The 19758-nt window shown below is 37.3% G+C and overlaps 1 long non-coding RNA gene across 1 annotated transcript in view; it reads right to left on the bottom strand.

The window, feature by feature from the left end:
* Positions 1-19758, bottom strand: part of LOC309631164 — an 87818-nt gene that overhangs the window by 45902 nt on the left and 22158 nt on the right. The window contains exon 1 of the long non-coding RNA XR_014246117.1: positions 5036-19758. This exon is cut by the window's right edge and continues 22158 nt beyond it. This is a non-coding gene — a long non-coding RNA (uncharacterized lncRNA). The remainder of the gene's footprint in view (positions 1-5035) is intronic.

Raw genomic sequence — 19758 nt, 5'->3', positions numbered from 1 at the left:
CAACAGAAAACATAAATAACATTTGCTTAAGCAAGATAGGGGCTTACTATTCATTATCTTGTCACATAGAACAAAATGCAAAGATAACCATTCAGTATTACAACAATATCTGCAAGAGTCCAGCTTTTTTTGGTTAGTTTTTTGTTTTGTTTTGTTTTGACTTATCGAAGGGTATGGCTCTTGTTACTGTGTTTGCAAAACAGGCTGCTACCAGCAACCCCTGCCCCCCAAAGCACCTTGACAGCTCCAGACAGGAAAAAGGGAAAGATGAGGGGTAGAGGGGGTATGCCCCTTTGGGTATGTCATACTTTAAGAAGTTTCCCAAAGCCCAACAGAAGGACTTCTGCTTCTATTTCATTGACCAGAGGATGTCACACCCCTGTCTGCAAGGAAGCTGGAGGAAAGATTTTTTTTTCCTCTATCTTAAGAGACTGAATAAGGAATAGCTAACCTGTAGTCTCTCCACACATAGTATATATGAAAAAAAGTAGAAAATAAAGGTCTGGGTGGTGCTCACAAATAATTAACATCAGTTGCATCTGGGAAAACATTGGGTTATTGGGGTTAGAGGTCAGAAGGAGGATGGGAAGTGTAAAGACATCAAGAAAAATTACTTTAAGTTTTTACTGTATTTTTGTTGTTGAAAAATTTTGAAACATAAACAGATTTTTGTATTGCTTGCCTAAAACAAAAATAATTATTCACATTGTATAAAACTTGAAGGCTATAGAAAAATCTAAAGAGGTAATTAGAATCCCACAAAAATCCACTGCATCTCAACGAACTGTTTTATGTATCATTTTAACATTAATCATAGGTGTGTGTGCATACATGTAATGCACATGCTGGATTTTATTCATAATAAATGCATAGGCTTTTGAAAGAACATGATGTATAAAGGTTCTTGATGGCAGGTAATCTTTGCCAATTAAAAAAAAAACTATTTTCAATGATTTTTAAAGATGTAAAGATGTATCGTTCAAGCTTCCTGAAATAAAAAGTCATTATGTTGCTCTAAGAAATTTTGCTTTGGTGGGAGGGGTAGATACTCATTCGTTTGGTAATTCCACATATAATGCCTCAACTGTGTAAATAGGTAAATTTTAGTCAATAATAATTTGGGACTACAATAAATATTTTAAAAAGCTAAATCTCATGCTATCAGGATGCAGGACACTCATTTTTTAAAAAGTGTTTTGAAGTTTAATTTTACATCAGCTGCAAGGGATACATGGAAGAAATTTTAATTTAGGTCATCATGGACAGTTGTGGTCACTTTAATGTAATTTGTTAATCCCAGCACGGGGGTATTTTTCTCCACCTTGGGTTCTACCCAGTGTGTCCAGTATAAAGGAATTAAGGGTGTGATGGTTAAAGTATAGCAAGGTATTACAAAGTCACTGTAGCCTGTTTTCTTTCTTCCCTCTTATCCTGTTCTCTTAAAATTATCTACTAAAGATTTATTTTTAAATGTTTCTCTTCCTCTTAAGCTAGCTAGTCATTTAGACTTCTAAATACTTCATTTGAATAAGAGATGTGAAAGTAAGAAAGTAGAACTGGAAAGATGTACTAAAACTCTGTCTTATTTCCATCTATCATTCTACCCATCACCACCACCCCACCTAAGCCTCAGTTAAGTAACAAATGGAGTGCTGGAGCTTAGCACCAGAATTGTCTTTCTACTATTAACCTAGTAGGTGAGGTTGAACTTAAAGCCAAAGGAATTTGAAGAGACCACGTATGCGTGCAATTTTTGATCTGGCCATGTGTGGAGGGATGAGCCCTCTAGGATATGGTTAATAAGGAATATGTATAAATTATAACTGTGTGATCAGTTCTTGGCAGGGTAGGACAGACTAGGCAGTTGATACACCTTTGGTTATTATATTAATCTTAATTTTCATTATACATGTTAGCTTTTTGATTCTTTAGATGGGAGTTATGTGTGTGTATGTGTCTGGGTCTGTGAACTGTTTATATAGGAGAGACATGGGAACTTAAGCCATTTCTTCCTACCGTGGTCATATTAAAAAACAAAACAAAACAAAAAATAAAAAAACCTAGCAATGCAATAGACTTGTGAAATATTTACTGCATATTTACATAACATTGAAAACTTTACCTATGTTTGCATAGAATTCTCCTAAACTTAACAACAAATATTTCATTCACATGACTGCAATTAATTGGTATACATAGAAACAGTAAAGAAAATAGCCCCTGACCCTGATTCCTGACTGTCACTATTGTTTTTGTTCTGGATTTTAATAATGGATCATTATGGTTCCATGAGATAGAATATTCCTGAAAGGACATTTGCAAGTGTTTTTCTTAGGGGAAATTGTAACTGCCATAACAATACAAAGCATAAAATTCTTGACAAGAAATTAGAATATATATTTTCACAAATTATTGACAAATCATGCTTTCACCAGTGTTCAGTATTTTGAAGAGGAATCTGGGAGATAAAAACATATGATCTTTATCTTTCTCTGATTATTGTCTCATTCACAATTTTAAAAATATACCCAGTAACTTCATGATTCAGAAAAACATTACCAAAAGTGAATTCATTTTTTATCTTTTAAACTTGGACAGTTCCTTCAATACGTACTGTAAATATTGAGTTAATGCTTTTTATCTCATAGGTGAGAAAATGACATACTTTGCCAATACTATATTTTAACATGAGTTCAGTTACATCAATATTATTGTAATTAATGATTACATCATGTTTTAGAAGGGAAGTAGAGAGAAGGTTGGTATTAACATGCACGGCACACCATTGTGATATCAATACTCATTTTACTGTTCAGATTTTTTTTTAAGCTAATAGCTGTCAAAAATACCCATTATAGGCTAGTCTATAATTTGTAGAAGTCAAGTAATACATTTTTTCTGAAGGTATAATGGATGCTCCATGGAGCAATTATTTTAGAAAGACAACTTCATCTCAGCTGTCTCGTGCCAGCAGAACTATTTAAGAGCCTGAGATGCATAATTCAACATGGAAGGGCTGTCAGAGTTGAGAATACCTTTAAATTATAAAAACTTAGCACCACGAGTCAGTTATAATTATAATGGAAATGTAGTTTTCTGTCATTTTATCATGGCAAACATCTCTCAAGAGCAATTTCGCGTGTTAAAATATTTTGGCAAAGTGACTTTTGATTCCAAAGGGATACAGATTATCTGGTTTTATACCTGAATATTTTTCTTACAAATTGAGTTTAACAGCCTGTACTGCTTAAGATGGCAAACATAAGAGTATTACTAAAATCCCATTGGAAAATCTCAGGGAGACCATAAGCTACAGTAACTCACTAAGGCAGGTCTAGTTATGCACCGAAATATATTATTTTAATAGCAAAATATGACAGGCAGTTCCTCATCTGACATCCAATTATTTTACATGGCAAATATCTGAATATAAAAATGGCTGCCATTTAGATAGTCTTTTTTCCTAGCAAGTATTTTCATGATTAAAAATAAAGTGAAAGAGTAATAGTTCAAGATCTTCCTGGATTCTTAGATTCATTGCCTTTGATGATGTACCTAAAACTTTCTCTCTCCAGATGGTAGCTCTTGTCTTCCTTTTGTTCTAAAAAACTTTTATTATTGTGGGAGATTAAAAGAAAATTTATATATATATATATGTATGTATATATTTAAATTGTATGTATATATATTTAGGAAATAAGAAGAGGGTAGCATAATCAAACTTCAAGTATGTCAATTCCAAAAGATGAAATGTTCATATGAGTTCAGAATCCACAGTTGTATTCTATTATTTTGAACAACAAGGGTTATACTGAGCACTCAATTTTGCAAATTGCCAATACAAACTCTTCTCTAGGACAATGAGTATATTTGTTAACTTTATGTTATCATTCTTCTCATATTGGTAAATATTATTTACCAATAAATATGGTAAATATTTATTGGTAAGTAAATTGGTAAATATTCTTTTTTCCAAATAGTTTGAATAAACTTTGAATGCTTGATTTATTTCCAAAAAATGTGTAGGCTGATACGTTAATTTTCTACTATATACATCACCTTTTCCATTTTGTACTTTAAAATGAAGATAATTGTACATTATCATTGAAAATATTAAATTGTCTATTTTTAAAAATTAAAAAAATTTTTTATTGGAGTATAGTTGATTTGTGATTTATTAGTTTCAGGTATACAGTAAAGTTAATCAGTTATACATATACATATATCCACTCTTTTTTAAGATTCTATTCCCATATAGGCCATTACAGAGTATTGAGTAGAGTTCTTGTGCTATAGAGTAGGTCCTTATTAGTTATCTACTTTATATATAGTAGTGTGTATATGTCAGTCCTAATCTCCAAATTTATCCCTCCTCCCCTGTTCCCCCCTGGTAATCATAAGTTTAACTTGTCTATTTTTAATAAAACCAAGTCAGGACAGTTATTTCCAATTAAAATGGATTGAGGGAAATGGGTAACAGCTCAAACTTGATTGCATTTTCAATTCTATAAATATTCCTTGAGTGCATAATATGTCTGAGGTGTTTTTTCTAGCCACCGGGGATATAACAATAAAGACCAGAGACAAAAATTCTTTTTATCATGTGGTTTACATTACTCATTTAAAAGAAAAATAGAAAATCCAGTTAGCTAAATACAAATCAGAGCTAATTGATATATTTAATATATTTAACTTAGATTATTTTATCATAAGGCTTTTCTACTTTCTAGAAATGAAGGTATAACTCAATAGAACTAAAGAGAGTCATTTTTTAAATTTTATTTATTTATTTTTGGCTGCATTGGGTCTTCATTGCTGTGCGCGGGCTTTCTCTAGTTACAGTGAGCGGGGGGCTACTCTTCGTTGCGGTGCGCGGGCTTCTCATTGCGGTGGCTTCTCTTGTGGAGCACGGGCTCTAGGCGCGTGGGCTTCAGTAGTTGTGGTGTGCGGGCTCTAGAGCACAGGCTCAGTAGTTGTGGTGCACGGGCTTAGTTGCTCCGCGGCATGTGGGATCTTCCTGGACCAGGGCTCGAACCTGTGTCCCCTGCATTGGCAGGCGGATTCTTTTTTTTTTTTTTTTTTTAATATTTATTTATTTATTTATTTATTTTTGGCTGTGTTGGGTCTTTGTTTCTGTGCGAGGGCTTTCTCCAGTTGCGGCGAGCGGGGGCCACTCTTCATCGCGGTGTGCGGGCCTCTCACTGTCGCGGCCTCTCTTGTTGCGGAGCACAGGCTCCAGACGCACAGGCTCAGTAGTTGTGGCTCACGGGCTTAGTTGCTCCGCGGCATGTGGGATCTTCCCAGACCCCAGGGCTCGAACCCATGTCCCCTGCATTGGCAGGCGGATTCTTAACCACTGCGCCACCAGGGAAGTCTAAGTCTTATTACTGTTCTTATTTTAAGAGTTAAGAAAATAATTACCTTAACACATATGAAATCCCTGAAAATAAGGTCAGAATGATCTTCTGAAAGAAAGGGGGCAAGAAAGAGAGAAAGGTGTGTTGTATATTCATGCTAGTTGCTTTAACTTTTATTATATCCTTTAATCCACACAATAACATTGAGGAGTGTAGTCTCCATTTTTTAGTTAAAAACTGAGAATCATAGAGTTAAGTAACATTCTCAAAAATTTTTAAGATTAAAAATAGTAATTACATCCAGGTATTTCTAACTCTCCAACTTAAATTATTTTTAGGAAATTTTCACAGATAAAACAAACTGAAATGGTATTTAGAGATGCGTTAATTCATTTCCCTGCCTCTAGAGAAAATCCATCATTCCTAAGGAAAATGAGTTCTCCAGGAGAACATTTTATAAACTACTTCAATATTATTTTTGGTCACATCTGGAACATGTCCTTTTCTATCTTGTGTTGAACTTTTGCCTACACGCACACACATTCATCTTGAAAAACACGTCATCAAGGACTTAAGTTAATTTTGCAATGCCAGACTTTTCCCCACTATCCCCTACTTTGCCTATTGTAATTCAAGATAGTACACACTTGCAATGAGTAGCAAATTTTTCCATATTAAGATATAGAAAAATGTATAAATGGTATATTCTTCTTGTCCAGTTATGATATAGTCTTATAGATACTGTAATGCACTGATTTCTTACCATTACCAGAATTAAATGTATTTTGCTGAAAAATTGAATGTAGTGACAGTGTTATATCATTGTATCACAGAGGCAATCATTATCTAGAAAATAGGAAAAAATGGATTACAATAATGCATTACACATATGATTACTTCTAGTATAATGCAGTATAATGCTTAAATTAATTCTAAGCAGCTTCCTAATTTTATTTCAGTACAACCAGATCACAAGTCATAGGGAAGTAGAATATAAAACTTAACCAATATTTTATTTGATTCATTTTGACTGAATCACGAACTGCTATAATGCATGAAGTTTCTGAAAACGTTAACTGCTTTAGAAGGAAATTTAATAATTTGTCTTTGGTGATCACTGTGAATAAATGAATGGAATTCAGAACTGACATAGTAATATGCAAAGTTCTACTTGTATGGTAGTAGGGTGGAAAAAATTTAAAAGGAATAGGGAGAAAAATTTAAAAGGAATAGTGAAAAAGAAAATGGAGAGAGGGCAACAGAGGGAAATAGATGAAAACGAAGTAAAAAGTTAAAGGAATTTAGAGAGGGGTAGATATGAGGCAAGAAGAAGAGAGAATATGTGTGTTCAGCAAATTGGAAAACTAGGCAAAGCTCTCAGTTTAATTTTTAGATTTACCTTTTTTGTTTTCTTCTCTAATATAGCAGTTCAAATGGGGACTTAAAATTAATGCTATAAATACAGCCTCTTAATACAATGTTACATTGTGCAGATTAACAAATTAGGTCTTTCTAATGAGTCAACAAAATTTCTACATTGCCCACTAATACTCTAAAATTAAAAAATTTAATAATAATAATAAATATATGCATGTTAATAGAGGAAGATTTAGTTGTACAACTTTTATGATGCCAGGCTTTGCATTCAGCTTAAACTGCAAGGCAGAGTGTTTGTGGTATGAGATCTTGGTAACAGTATTTTTCCTTTAGAGGACACAGAGACATTTTGAAGTTGACTCATATTCACATCAACTAAAGGGACAGTGTGTCAAGCTTTTGATCCAGGCATAGGATTCTGCCTAATGTTGCTAATGTGACTTTCTCTTTCTCTCTACCTCTCTCTGTCTCTCTCCATCTCTAACTCTGCCTTTCCATCTCTCCCTCTCTGTATCTCTCCCTCCCTTTCTTTCTCTGACTTAAAGATCACTAAAATAAAATCTAACGATTAATTCAGTAGAATTATTTACATTTACTATTCTATGTCTGAAGTCATTAAGTGAGAGGTAAATATTTTTTTTTATCCTGCTTTACTTGTGAAATTTGTTTTAAAGCTGTAACTATGTGGTTAAATTAACCTTAAAACATGTTTCGCCACAGTTTATTTAGTATTGTGGATGCCATATATTGTAAGGTTTAAAATAGCAAATGATAAAAATAACAAAGACATATTATTGATGAGAGAGTGATATTTAAATCACAGAAAATTTTAAAATGCTAAAAATGGTAGAAACTACCTGAGTAGTACCTTATTTTGGATGACCTGTTATCATAAAGCACTCATCTCCTATGACCTTATCACTGTACTCTACTATACTTTTCTGTTAAAGTAATGTAGGCACTTTCAAAGTTTATTTCTTCACAAGAATATTTCTGAGTTTTACAAAACGCCAGAAAAATACATATTCAAGCAGACAATTGAGAAAACATACAAAAGCACAAAGGCAAGTATCCCCAAGTCATTTGATATCCCACTAACCTCCCAAATGTAATAATATAGTCCTCTAATTGAGTTTTCTATGCATGTATCATGTATGGATATGGGCTTATACATATATTTCTTACATATCTAAGAACTTTTTGAAAACTGAAATTCTGTAGTGCATAGAGAAAAATCATGAAAATAAAATAATACTTATTTAAAATCAGCATTTGAATGAATGTAAAGAGATGGAAACAGTATTTTACTGTTGAATGGAAAATATTGAGAAGAATTAATACTCAAACCAAGTTTAAAGTGTATTCAACATATAGGACATAATATGGACGGGAAAGGAGTGGAGACTGGTTAGAAAGAGAAGACGGTAACAGATACAAACCTTGGATTCTTAAGTTTACTATGTTTTTTTTGTTGTTGGTGGTGGTGTTTGATTTAAAGATACCATTTTGTAAATGAAGCGGATGTGGCAAATGTTCTTTGTTGTACTTCACTTTCTTTATATCCCAGAATTTTCCCAGGCTCAGTATGACGTTTAGAACTTTCTCCCCTCCCAGATTCCACTTTCTTTGTCTCTCTCCATATACATACACTTCATAAGTCCACGTAACTTTTTAATATGAACTGTAACAAAAGCTACAAATATCTAACTCCTTTGTAGCCCAAGGACTGATAAAACAGTTATGTAGGCTGCATTGAGGGAGCAGACCCATCTAAAGAGAACTCTATGCCCATCTACTGTTCTAAAATCAGTAGTTTTAACCTGAGTTTCATTTTATTAGACTGTGTTAAAGCCAAATCCCATCCTAGTCAGGTCTAGCCTTTCCCTTTCTTTCCCTTTTCAGAGAGGCTTTATGATCTAAAAAATGTCTTGGTCCAATATTCGTGAATTCTATTAGTGAAGGCATTCTTGCAGTTACGTCAAGTTATACTGCATATAAATGGAGGATAAAAGGATTACCAGATTATAAATCAAATGAGAGTTTCTGGCAATATAAATCTCAGCTATGTCAGGCTCTTGTGTTAATGGAGTTGCAGAATTCCATTGGCCACTAAGAATTTAAATTTTGTGTTAGAGACCTTGGTAATTTTTCACAGGACTCCTTCAGTAAAACACTAAAAAGTAAAATGGGAGGTTTGCAAGCAAATTTGTATCAGGTCTTAAAATTGTTTTTTAAGATAGTGCCAAAAATATTATTGGCATTTGAAAATGTATTATAATACCCATATTATACAATTCTAAGGCTTGGAACTTATCAGCACTTAAATCACTCAAATAAATGCAGCCAAATTGTGTTAAATGCAAAATAGATAGTATATTTAACATTGAGATATATGATGTGATTTGACCAATGAATTAGAATCCAATAAGATAGTGTCTGGCTCAGTTAAATGATAAAACTACTTACATTCAAGCTAATCAATCGATTCAGTCAAATAACTGGTAAAATTTGTATTTGTGATAATGCATTTTTTATAGACACAGAAGTGCAGAATCAACTAGTTGGAATTAACATGGGTTAAGCAGTTGTATTTGGTTAAGTAGTAATTAACTTTATCTATAAATATATATCTAATATGACATGCGTGGAAATATTAACTTGATTCATATTTAATATGTGGTGGCTATATATGGGAATGGATTTTTAGGTAATGAAAACATTCTTTTTATATGGTAACTTTGAAACATTAGTTTTTCTTCAATATAGTTTGGGTATATTCTGTATGTTGAGTATTGATTCCTTCATGAGACTAATATTTGTTGAGCATCAAGAATGGACATAGAAGTGTGTTAAGGATGGAGTTTTAAAGCATAATAAGGTAACAGGTCTGCCTATGCAAAAGGGCAGGGGCAGATTATTAAGGTTGCCTCAGTAGGTATTGAAGGAATTTTTCTTTCCATGTAAGCAGTGATGGTCAGAAACAATGTCTCTTCCACTCAAATTTTTTAATCCAAATTTCCTCTAAGGCTAAGCATGTGACAGTCCACTGTTGATCAGCACAAGGTTACTCCACATCTTTTCATTTTATTTGTCTTAATATATTTCTGCCTTTATTTTCCCTGTGATTCTTGATGCTATATCATATGTCTGACCGAGATGTACACTATAGCCCAGATCTTTTAGTGCTTAGGAACAGTGTCACAGATGTCAAAAATTCATTTATCTCAGAATAGATCTCAGAATAAAAACTTTGCTGACTCCTTGCCTCACAATATCCCTTAAAAAATTTTTTTAAAGCCTGATTAAAAATTTGGGCAGAAAACATTCATTACTTTAGGTCCAACGATGAGTCATGGATGTCAAATGCTTTAAGAGACTCCCTCTGACCTAGTGCTCTATCCCAAGTCCCAAAGGACCATTCCTCCAAAAGTGGATGTTTCAAAACAGTTTCTGTAAACACTTACAATGAATTTAGAAGTATAGATTATATTTTAGCAGACTTTAAATGGGACTTTTGATATGGACTTTCAAGAGTACACCAGACATTGAAAATGGGGAAAGCATTGTAAGCCAAGGAAAAAGAGTAAGCAACAACGTGGAGATAGATGCCGAATTATGGAGGACTGTAGTTTGTGAAGGAGCCATCATGTGGATGGAGCAGAAAGGGGTATGTTACAATTCGTATTTTACAGAGCTGAATCCGGAAATAACATAAAATTGACACCTGAGGAGCTCGACTCAAAGAGCAATTGGGCAGTTATTGCAAGAATTCAATAAAAAGAGCCTGACAGTTGGAGTGCAAATGAAAAGGAGTTAGATTCGAGAATTGATTCAAAAGAGGAACTAAGAGTGATACTTTCACTGTTGTTCTATATTGTTATTTGTCTGTTGACGTGAGAATGCACCTGACATAGGAGTCAACTTAATATATTGATGGTACTGCTTACTAGATGTGTAATTTTGGGCAAGTTATTTAATCTTTCTAAAGTTTCAGTTTTATTATAAAAATGTGAAGAAAATAATAAATCCCTAATTCACATAATTTTGGAAATTTCAAACAAATTCCATAAATGGTAGATATTGGATTTAGATATTAGATTTTTTTAGATATTAGATATTAGATTAGATTTTTTTCCTGCTATGAGCATCCAAACTTGAATAGTAGTAGCAAGAAAAATTATAACTGTTTTTAAACTTAGTAAGTTTTTAAACAGTATATTTTTGACATTACTTTTTCAGAGGAATCATATATACTGATATATGTGTGTGTGTATATACATATACACACATACATAGATTAACTTTAAATAGAACATTTGATAGAATTTTAATAGAATATTTAAATAAAATTTATACATATATATTTTCTATTTAGTGAAAGTTGATTTTAATCTGGAAAACATTGGAGAACAACACATTATATGTAATGGTATCATTTAGGCTCCAAGTTGGTGGTTCTCAGTCTTAGTTACATATTGGATTTACTGGAAACTTTTGAAAATAGAATTCCTAGGATAAAAGCCAAACCAATTGAATCAAAATATCTGCAGATGAAATATAGGTGTCATTGTTTTTATATCCAAGGTATTTCTAGTACACATCTTAAATTAATCACCACTGCTGTGTTTCAGGTCAGCGCTTCTCAAAAAAAAATTTTGTTTAACATCTTTTTTGGAGTATAATTGCTTTACAATGGTGTGTTAGTTTCTGCTTTATAACAAAGTGAATCAGCTATACGTATACATATATCCCCATATCTCCTCCCTCTTGCGTCTCCCTCCCACCCTCCCTATCCCACCCCTCTAGGTGGCCACAAAGCACGGAGCTGATCTCCCTGTGCTATGTGGCTGCTTCCCACTAGCTATCTATTTTACATTAAGTCCATTCCACTCTCTCACTTCGTCCCATCTTACCCTTCCCCCTCCCTGTGTCCTCAAGTCCGTTCTCTACATCTGCGTCTTTATTCCTGTCCTGCCCCTAGGTTCTTCAGAACCATTTTTTTTTTTTTTTTTTTTTAGATTCCATATATATGTGTTAACATACGGTATTTGTTTTTCTCTTTCTGACTTACTTCACTCTGTATGACAGACTCTAGGTCCATCCACCTCACCACAAATAACTCAATTTCGTTTCTTTTTATGGCTGTGTAATATTCCATTGTATATATGTGCCACATCTTCTTTATCCATTCATCTGTTGATGGACACTTAGGTTGCTTCCATGTCCTGGCTATTGTAAATAGAGCTGCAATGAACATTGTGGTACATGACTCTTTTTGAATTATGGTTTTCTCAGGGCATATGCCCAGTAGTGGGATTGCTGGGTCACATGGTAGTTCTATTTTTAGTTTTTTTAAGGAACCTCCATACTGTTCTCCATAGTGGCTGTATCAATTTACATTCCCACCAACAGTGCAAGAGGGAGTAAAAATCACCTAGGGAACTTGTTGAAATGTAGATTCTGATTCTGTATGCGTGGGTGGAGTATAAGATTCTGTGTTTCCAAAAGGATCCCAGTGGATGTCTTACAACTGATGAGTAGTAAGGATCTGGATGATTGAGATCGGATAGGCTGCTGTAGACAGGTAAATTTTTCTGAAGCTTGGGTCAAGAATGGCTTGTATTTCAATGGTTGATGAAGGATGAGGATTCCATTTCAGTTACCTAGACCAGGAAGAACAAAAGGGCAAACATAGAGGATACATGGAAGACTACATAATTGATACACAATTAGCTTTGAGGAGCAGTAGAAGCTAAAGCTGGAGCATGAAAGATGCGTGAGACGTAACTGAGACCTTGTAAGCTCTAGAGAGAGACACCGGATTTTACCTCTGATTTAGACAGAAACTTGGAGGGAGCCTTGAAACACATTGATATGGAGGGAGAGCTGGGGTTTAGGAAGATGTCTCTGTGGGCAGGTTATTTATAACAGAGTCAGAGTAAAACTGAGCAGCACCCTGTGGGGCCTTCCTCGGACAGACCCCCTCCCCCTGGTGTCACCCATCTCTTGTTTGTAAAAAAAAAAAAAAAAAGCTTTAGCCTCCTAGGCTTTCCCCGGGTTCCAAAGAGCAAATTTAATCAAAGAAGTGAGAAAAATGCAGAAACAAAGGAAAACAGTCAAGCACGACAAAATAATAGTAGTTTAGCCATAAAAGAAAGTCAAGAGTCTTTAGTTCCTTCTCAAGGTATGTAGATAATATTCTGAGTCATATCCTTGAGTTGTTTTGCAGCCATCAGGTGGAAGAAATTAACTACATGCTGACCACAAGCATGTAGACCCCAGACCAGTTGGAACTAGAAGGTAGATGATATTATATCACCTGGTTACCTCCCACCAGCCAATCAGAAAAATGTCCGCGAGCTGATCAGGCACCCTGCCTTCAAAAACCCTTCTCTGAAAGCCATTGGGGAATTCAGGTCTTTTAAGCATGAAACGCTTGTTCTCCTTACGGCCCCATGTTGGGTGCTTTGCAAAAAATGCTGTACTTTCCTTCACCACACCCAGTATCAGTAGACTGACTTTACTGTGAGTCTGGTGAGTGGATCCAAGTTTGGTTCGGTAGCAAGAGCTGAAGAATGGAGTAAGGGATGGGCAAAAGGCAGTCCTGACCCTAATAACAAAGGGCCTGGGGCAAGAGTACAAATGGAAGTAAAATTAAAAAAAAACTAGTTGTAGTAGTTATAATAATAAATAAAAGTAATTGGTTTTATATATGCCAAGCACTCTGCTAAATACTTCATGCCGATTATACAATTTCTTTCTCATAATAGTCCTATGAGGTAGGTATCAATACTATTGTCCCATTTCATTGGTTGTAAAACTAAAATAGAAATTAGTATCTTGCCCAGGATCACAATACCAGTAATGGAGAGCCAACTAGTCTGCTCTTTCATTTGTTAGTTTTTCAAAATCATCACACTACTATTCCTACTTAAAAAAACCCCAAGTTGCCATGTTTATAGTGGTATATTTGTGTATTGCTGAAACAGAGTTTTGGTGTGTTGGTTCACAACCTTTTCTGGTGAATTCTGAAACCAACCTCCGTACTCAGAGGTGGGGTAGAGTCCAGAGAAAGAAGCAGACCATTCCAGATAGGTAGGTGGCAGGTTTAATAAGCACGAGAACATACTTACGAGGTTTATCTTGGGTGGCTTCAAGATTAGTAGATTCTCACCTGTCCACCAAATCTTACAAGATTATATAGAGGCATAGCTGAGTTCAGTCAGTATACCATCCAGATGGTCTCAACAACACATTGCTCACTCAACGTACATTCCAAGTACAGGGGAGGGAGTCAGGAGCTTTTGATTGACCAGTTTTAGTTCTTGGGTCAGCTGGTAGTCACCTCCTCATTACTTTCTCCAACACTCCATTCGTTGTGACTGGCTTTTATAATCTTTATATGTCCTCCTCTTTTGCAATACATCCTGCGTGGTCAGCAAGGGGTTTCACTAGCATGGAGATGGTTCACTTGGTGGCTATCTGGCTGCGTTGGAGACAGATGTCACAGCAACAATGCAAGCATGTGTAAGAGAAAACAAAGATTGAGACAACAATATTTTAAATTAGTGGTACCTTTTTTTAATATATTTTACCAAGAGCCCCATGAGCCAAACCATTGATTTACTAAGTCCCCTAGGCTGGGCCCCAGATCACTCAGGGTATTCACATATGTTTTTATGTGATTTATTAAAGATAACACATTAATAGACTTATCAGGGATGAAAACACAACATTTTTATTGGGATAATGGTTCAGATGGCTCCTTTTGAGGCACAATAATGTCCAAGGCCATTTTATTTTGGAGGAGAGCTCCAGTGTTCAAGAAGAACAGGCTTCGCTGGCCATAATTTAAGCCTTTTTGTGAATGTAGCAAGGGCTATCATGTCCTCCAGGCCAATGGAGAGAATAAACATGGCAGCCAAATGATCATACCAGTGGGAAACCAAACGTGCCCACCTGGCCTTGAGGAGAGGAAGGTTGGCAGCTTTAGGAACTTGACTTGGTTGTATGTACCATACACATTGGTGGGGGGAGGCAGCACTGCCAGGCAGGAGAGAATGGATTGGAAGCAGGATATGCCAGGCCAAAACTTCTTGTCCTCTCTTTTAATGATGTGTGTTCTACTCCAGGTGTAATGTGTTTTGATAGGTCCAGCTTGTAGCAGGACAACGGGATACCAGTGGAGACTGAGTGGTTCCCCCTCATCCAGGGGTGCCAAGTAATTCATCCAGCCTGGCAACGTCTCACTGTAAATTTTAGTTAATAAATTTTAGTAGATAATTCCTTTTCCAGGTATGACAGAGCTTGGTGTTCTCAGCAGCATAACACATTGATCTATGGTGAAATTCAGGGCAATGGCTCTTTCCCATGATTTTTATATTTTATGGTTTTAGGTGCCTCTGCAGCGTCTTCAGTCTGGCATATGGGGCAGCAGGCCCTATTGGTTGATGATTCAAATGTATTAAAGCCTGGGACATTATTTTAGTCCACCTGGCTGAGGTGATATTACCTGTTAGGAATTTAATCTGCTGTTTTAATATAGTTTTCCATTTTCCTTTCTATCAGTCCTGCCTCTTTCAGGTTATAGGGGAGATGGAACCTCTATTTAATGTCATGTTCATTTTTTTCCCCCAGTCTTGCATTTCTTGCATGAAATATGACACTCAGTCACTTCCATTTGATGAGCGTATTCATATATGATACTCAGCCTCTCTAATACCCTCATAGTGGCAGCCTGGTTTGTACAGTGACAGGGTAAAGCTTGGAATAGGCAAGATTTGGTGTTTGTACAAACCAGGGTATATGTAGAACCTTCACTCAGAAGGAGCGGGTCAATATAATCAATTTGCCAACCTCTCACTGGTTGGGAACTCCAGTGAACGGCCCCAGACTCCTTTGGAAGTTGCATTGGGTGTTGTTTAGAACACACAGAACAGGGAATTCCCTGGTGGTCCAGTGGTTACAACTTAGTGCTTTCACTGCCAGGGCCCCAGGTTCAATCCCTGGCTGGGGAACTATCCCGCAAGCCGTGCGGCACAGCCCCCCAAAAAAAGAACACACAGGGCATATTGTTACTGCATTAACCAAGTCACTGTATTTTAAAGGTAATCCAGCATCTTTGGCAATATGCCATCCTACCTGGGCGCTGGGATGGTAACTTTTTTTATGTACCCAAGCTGTTGAATCTACTGAAGGGTCAGTTACTAGGACATCAGCTTCCTGATTGCCAGGGGGTGTTGGTGCCCTATGAGCCAGGCTATGGAAAACAGTGAGGGCTGCTCAGGCTCTTGCAGGCTAACGTAAATGTCCCTCCATATATCTTGACTCCATAAGGGCCCACTCATGAATCATCTATCCCTTGGCTTCCCATTGTCCCAACCATAGGGTTAATCTCTTTAAAACAGCCCAACTGTTAGTGTAAAGGGTTAATGGCCAGGGCTCGTGAGTGATCACCAGCCAAGCCGCTCTGAGTTCAGCCTATTTGCTGCCGTGGTGTTCCTGAGAGGTTCAACCTTCCTGAGAGGTTCCACCTGTAGGAGTGCTGTGTACACTGATAGGAATTGTTGCTCTGTGTGGGTATATTAGGTTTTTGTCCCCTTTCAGAGCTGGGACCAAAATTCCTGGAGTATCTCCCCTTCTGTTGTCTCTGCCACAGTGCCTGACTCATACGTTCCAAAGTCACCGACATGCCTAACTCGAATGGGAGCCCTGCTTGGGGGGGATGCCCAGAGGTTTAATTTGCTTTACTAGTATTTTTGCCTTCTCAGAGTGGCTTGCTGCTTTGATTCTCAGTCCCGTATGTCCCCTTTCTTTATTAGGGATGGAGGCAGTGTGCCAGGTAGAGAATAAAAGTCCTTTAAAACTCACAAATCCCTGTAAAGGCTTGCATCTTCTTTACTTTTTTAGGGGTTGGATAGGCTTGTATCTTACTAAACAGCTTTTGGGACAACACATGTCTTAGCTGACAAAATGATTTCTAAAACTTATAGTAGTGCCTGGGCCTTGAATTTTCTGTGGTTTTACCACCCATCTTCTCCCTTGAAGGTGTTCTAGGAAAGTCTGCAGAGTGTCCTGTTGCAGGGGCAGGTCCTTACATGTTAACATTATATCCTCAAATTTACTGATGTGGCGAAAGAGAACAAGGACAGCTCTCAGGTTACCACCCCATGACATATGGTGGGGCTGGGCAGCTTGGGAGCTTGGGGAAGCACTTGATAGGTCCATTGTTGCCCCTCCAGAGAGAAGGGAAATTTATCTTGTGACTCAGTGGCCAGGGGTGTACTGAAAAAGACATTTGTTAAGTCCAGTATAGCATAGTACACTCCTAGGACCATGGCCAAGGTATCTAAGATGGTGGCAATGTTGAGCACAGCCCCATGGATGGGGGCGGGTGGGTACTACCTTGTTCAATTCTTGGGAGTTTGCCGTTATATGTCATGAGCCATCTGTTTTTTTTTTTTACTAGGCTGTTGAAAGCACGATGGGAAGGGTATACGATACCCACTTGGTGCAATTCTTAGATAGTTTCTCCTATTTCCTTATGCCCGCAGACATTTATATTGCTTGAAAGCTACCATTCTTCACAGGGGTACCAGGTTTACTGGTTCCCAGTTGGTGTCCCCCTTTAGCACTGGTTTGATTAACCTGGAGCTCAAATTCACTGATAGAGGTTTGCAGAGTTGACCTTGTAGGATATCAATGCCCAATATGTTCTCTGGTATTGAAGAGATTAAAAACCTCATATTTTTGGCAGTGGGGTGACCCCCAACTTGCAGTGTCAAAAGTACCTTCCTGGTCATAGCTGTTTGCCCTCCATAACCATCAATGTTGCTGAGGGGACCAGAAAACTCTCGAGGGTTACCTTGTATTAGAGAACATTCAGCTCCAGTGTCAACCAGAGTCATTACCTTTTGTGTATGTCTGGAGGACCAGTGAATAGTGAGCTCAACATGAGGTCTCTGATTGCCTCCAGTGGGCCTTACCTAGAGGCAGTCTTGGCTGGCATCCTATACCCCTGGGCAAGGGGGGAACCTATCCTGAATAGGACTGTATCCCTGAGGCCTCTGCTGAAGCAGGTGGGGATTAAGGACGGTAGGGGCAGATGAGGAAGTCTAAACTATTGTTCTGGTTTTAAAACATTTCAAAAGCTGACCAACACAGCCTTGGATTGTTAGTCTACTGGTTCAGGTGGAGTCCCCACAGCAATGAGGTCAAATCATATTTGCTTTTGGGTTATTTTTACTGGACCTCCTATAGCCTATTGGGATGGTTCCTTGGCTTTCTGAGCTCCTTCCCTCTTTCAGACAGCTCATACCTGTTCCCAGGATTTGTTAGTTTTCCCCAGATCAGCAGTGGATTGCCCAACATCATAAATATCTTTTCCCATAACTGGGCTCAGCATGGATATCAGTGCCCCACTTCATATCAGGTGTTGGGGGTGGACTGGAGTATCTTAACTTTCATTTCTGTAGTGAATGTGGCCCAATCAGGTTCTTCAAAGATGGGGTATAGGTTGCCTGTTTCATTCCCAATTCCAGAGTCCCACATGACCAGGGAGATCCCCCTCATTAGGCCAAGCCTCTCTTCAGAATAGACTAATCCAATCTATAAGGGAGTGAGTGTCTTGAATCCCCTAAGCACCCTGCAGACTCTATCAGAGGGTAGTGTATGGTGATGTTGCTCTTTTTTTTTTTTTTGCCTCCTGCCTGATCAAAGAAATGTCATTGCCCACCGTATCTCATAGTCACACTAACTGTGCCTGGATACTTTCCCTGGCCTTTTGTTGCAACTTGACAGCTATATCAATAAGCTCAGCAAAAGTAAATTCTATCATCATAAATGTTTCCTCAATTGGGGGCTGCCCGGCTGGCTCAGAATGTGATTTTGCTTTTCTTTGTATTAGTCGTCAGATGGCATGGGTGTTTTGTCCATTTCCTCAACAATCAATAACATTTTCTTTTTTTTCTCAACAGTCTTTTAGGGATTCTACCTTAGGTCCCTATCAGGCTTTGTCACAAGCGCTCCAACCTTAATCTAAGGCATCATGCACTGCTCTAGTTTTTGCACACTCTAGTTTTGTGTGCACACAAAATGGCACACTAAGGTCTTGTCTACAGGCTGCGAAGCTAGTGGACAAAAGGAACGTCCTTCTCCAACCTCAGCTCTTTCAACATTTTTATTTGAGCTCAGCCTCTCCTTGGGCTTTGGTGGTGGGTGAAACACCCACAGTAGAGCCAAGTCCACTGTGCAGCCATTCATTTTTCTTTTTGGCCACAGTGCACTGTGCATAGTTCCTCAAATAGCACATTAAAGCATCTGGTGTATCCCCAGACTTATGCAGTGCTCTACAAACGTCTAACAAATGGCCCACTCCTCCCAACATAGACGTTGATGGCCAGCTTGGCATTTCACTGAGGATGCCTCTTTCCTAAAGCCCATTTCTTTGGTCTCCAGGCTGACTCTCCAATTGTTGGTTCTCAGAATTATCAGGAACTTCCTGGGTGAAATCTGAAACCAGCCTCTATACTCCAAGGGCAAGCACAAACCAAGAAAGAGACAGGCCAGTCTAGATTGGTAGGTGGCAGGTTTAATAAGCAAGGGGACTTTGAGGTTTATCCATGTTGTAAAATATTTGAGTACTTTATTTGTTTATATTGCTGAATAATATTTTACTGTATAAAGGTGTTAGGTGTATCCATTCATTAGTCAGTGGAAATTTGGGTTCTTTACACATTTTGGCTATAGAGAATAATACTGCTAGGAACATTTGTGTATAGCTTTGTGTGTGGACACATTTTTTTCATTTCTTCTGATATCTTCGAGTGGAAATGCTGGGTTATATGACAAACTATGTTCAAAATTTTGAGGAACTGACAAACTGTATTCCAAATTTTACATTCTCACCAGCAACATATGAGAATTCTACTTTTTCCACTTCTTTACCAACACTTGTTATTATCTGTCTTTTTGATCCAAGGCATCTTAGTAGGTGTGAAGTGATAGCTCATTGTGGTATTAATCT

This window comes from Balaenoptera borealis (assembly GCF_965194805.1).
Source record: "Balaenoptera borealis genome assembly, chromosome: 6".
NCBI lineage: Eukaryota > Metazoa > Chordata > Mammalia > Artiodactyla > Balaenopteridae > Balaenoptera > Balaenoptera borealis.
Note: the sequence above shows the minus strand (reverse complement) of the source record. Positions and strands in the feature narration are given on the sequence as shown.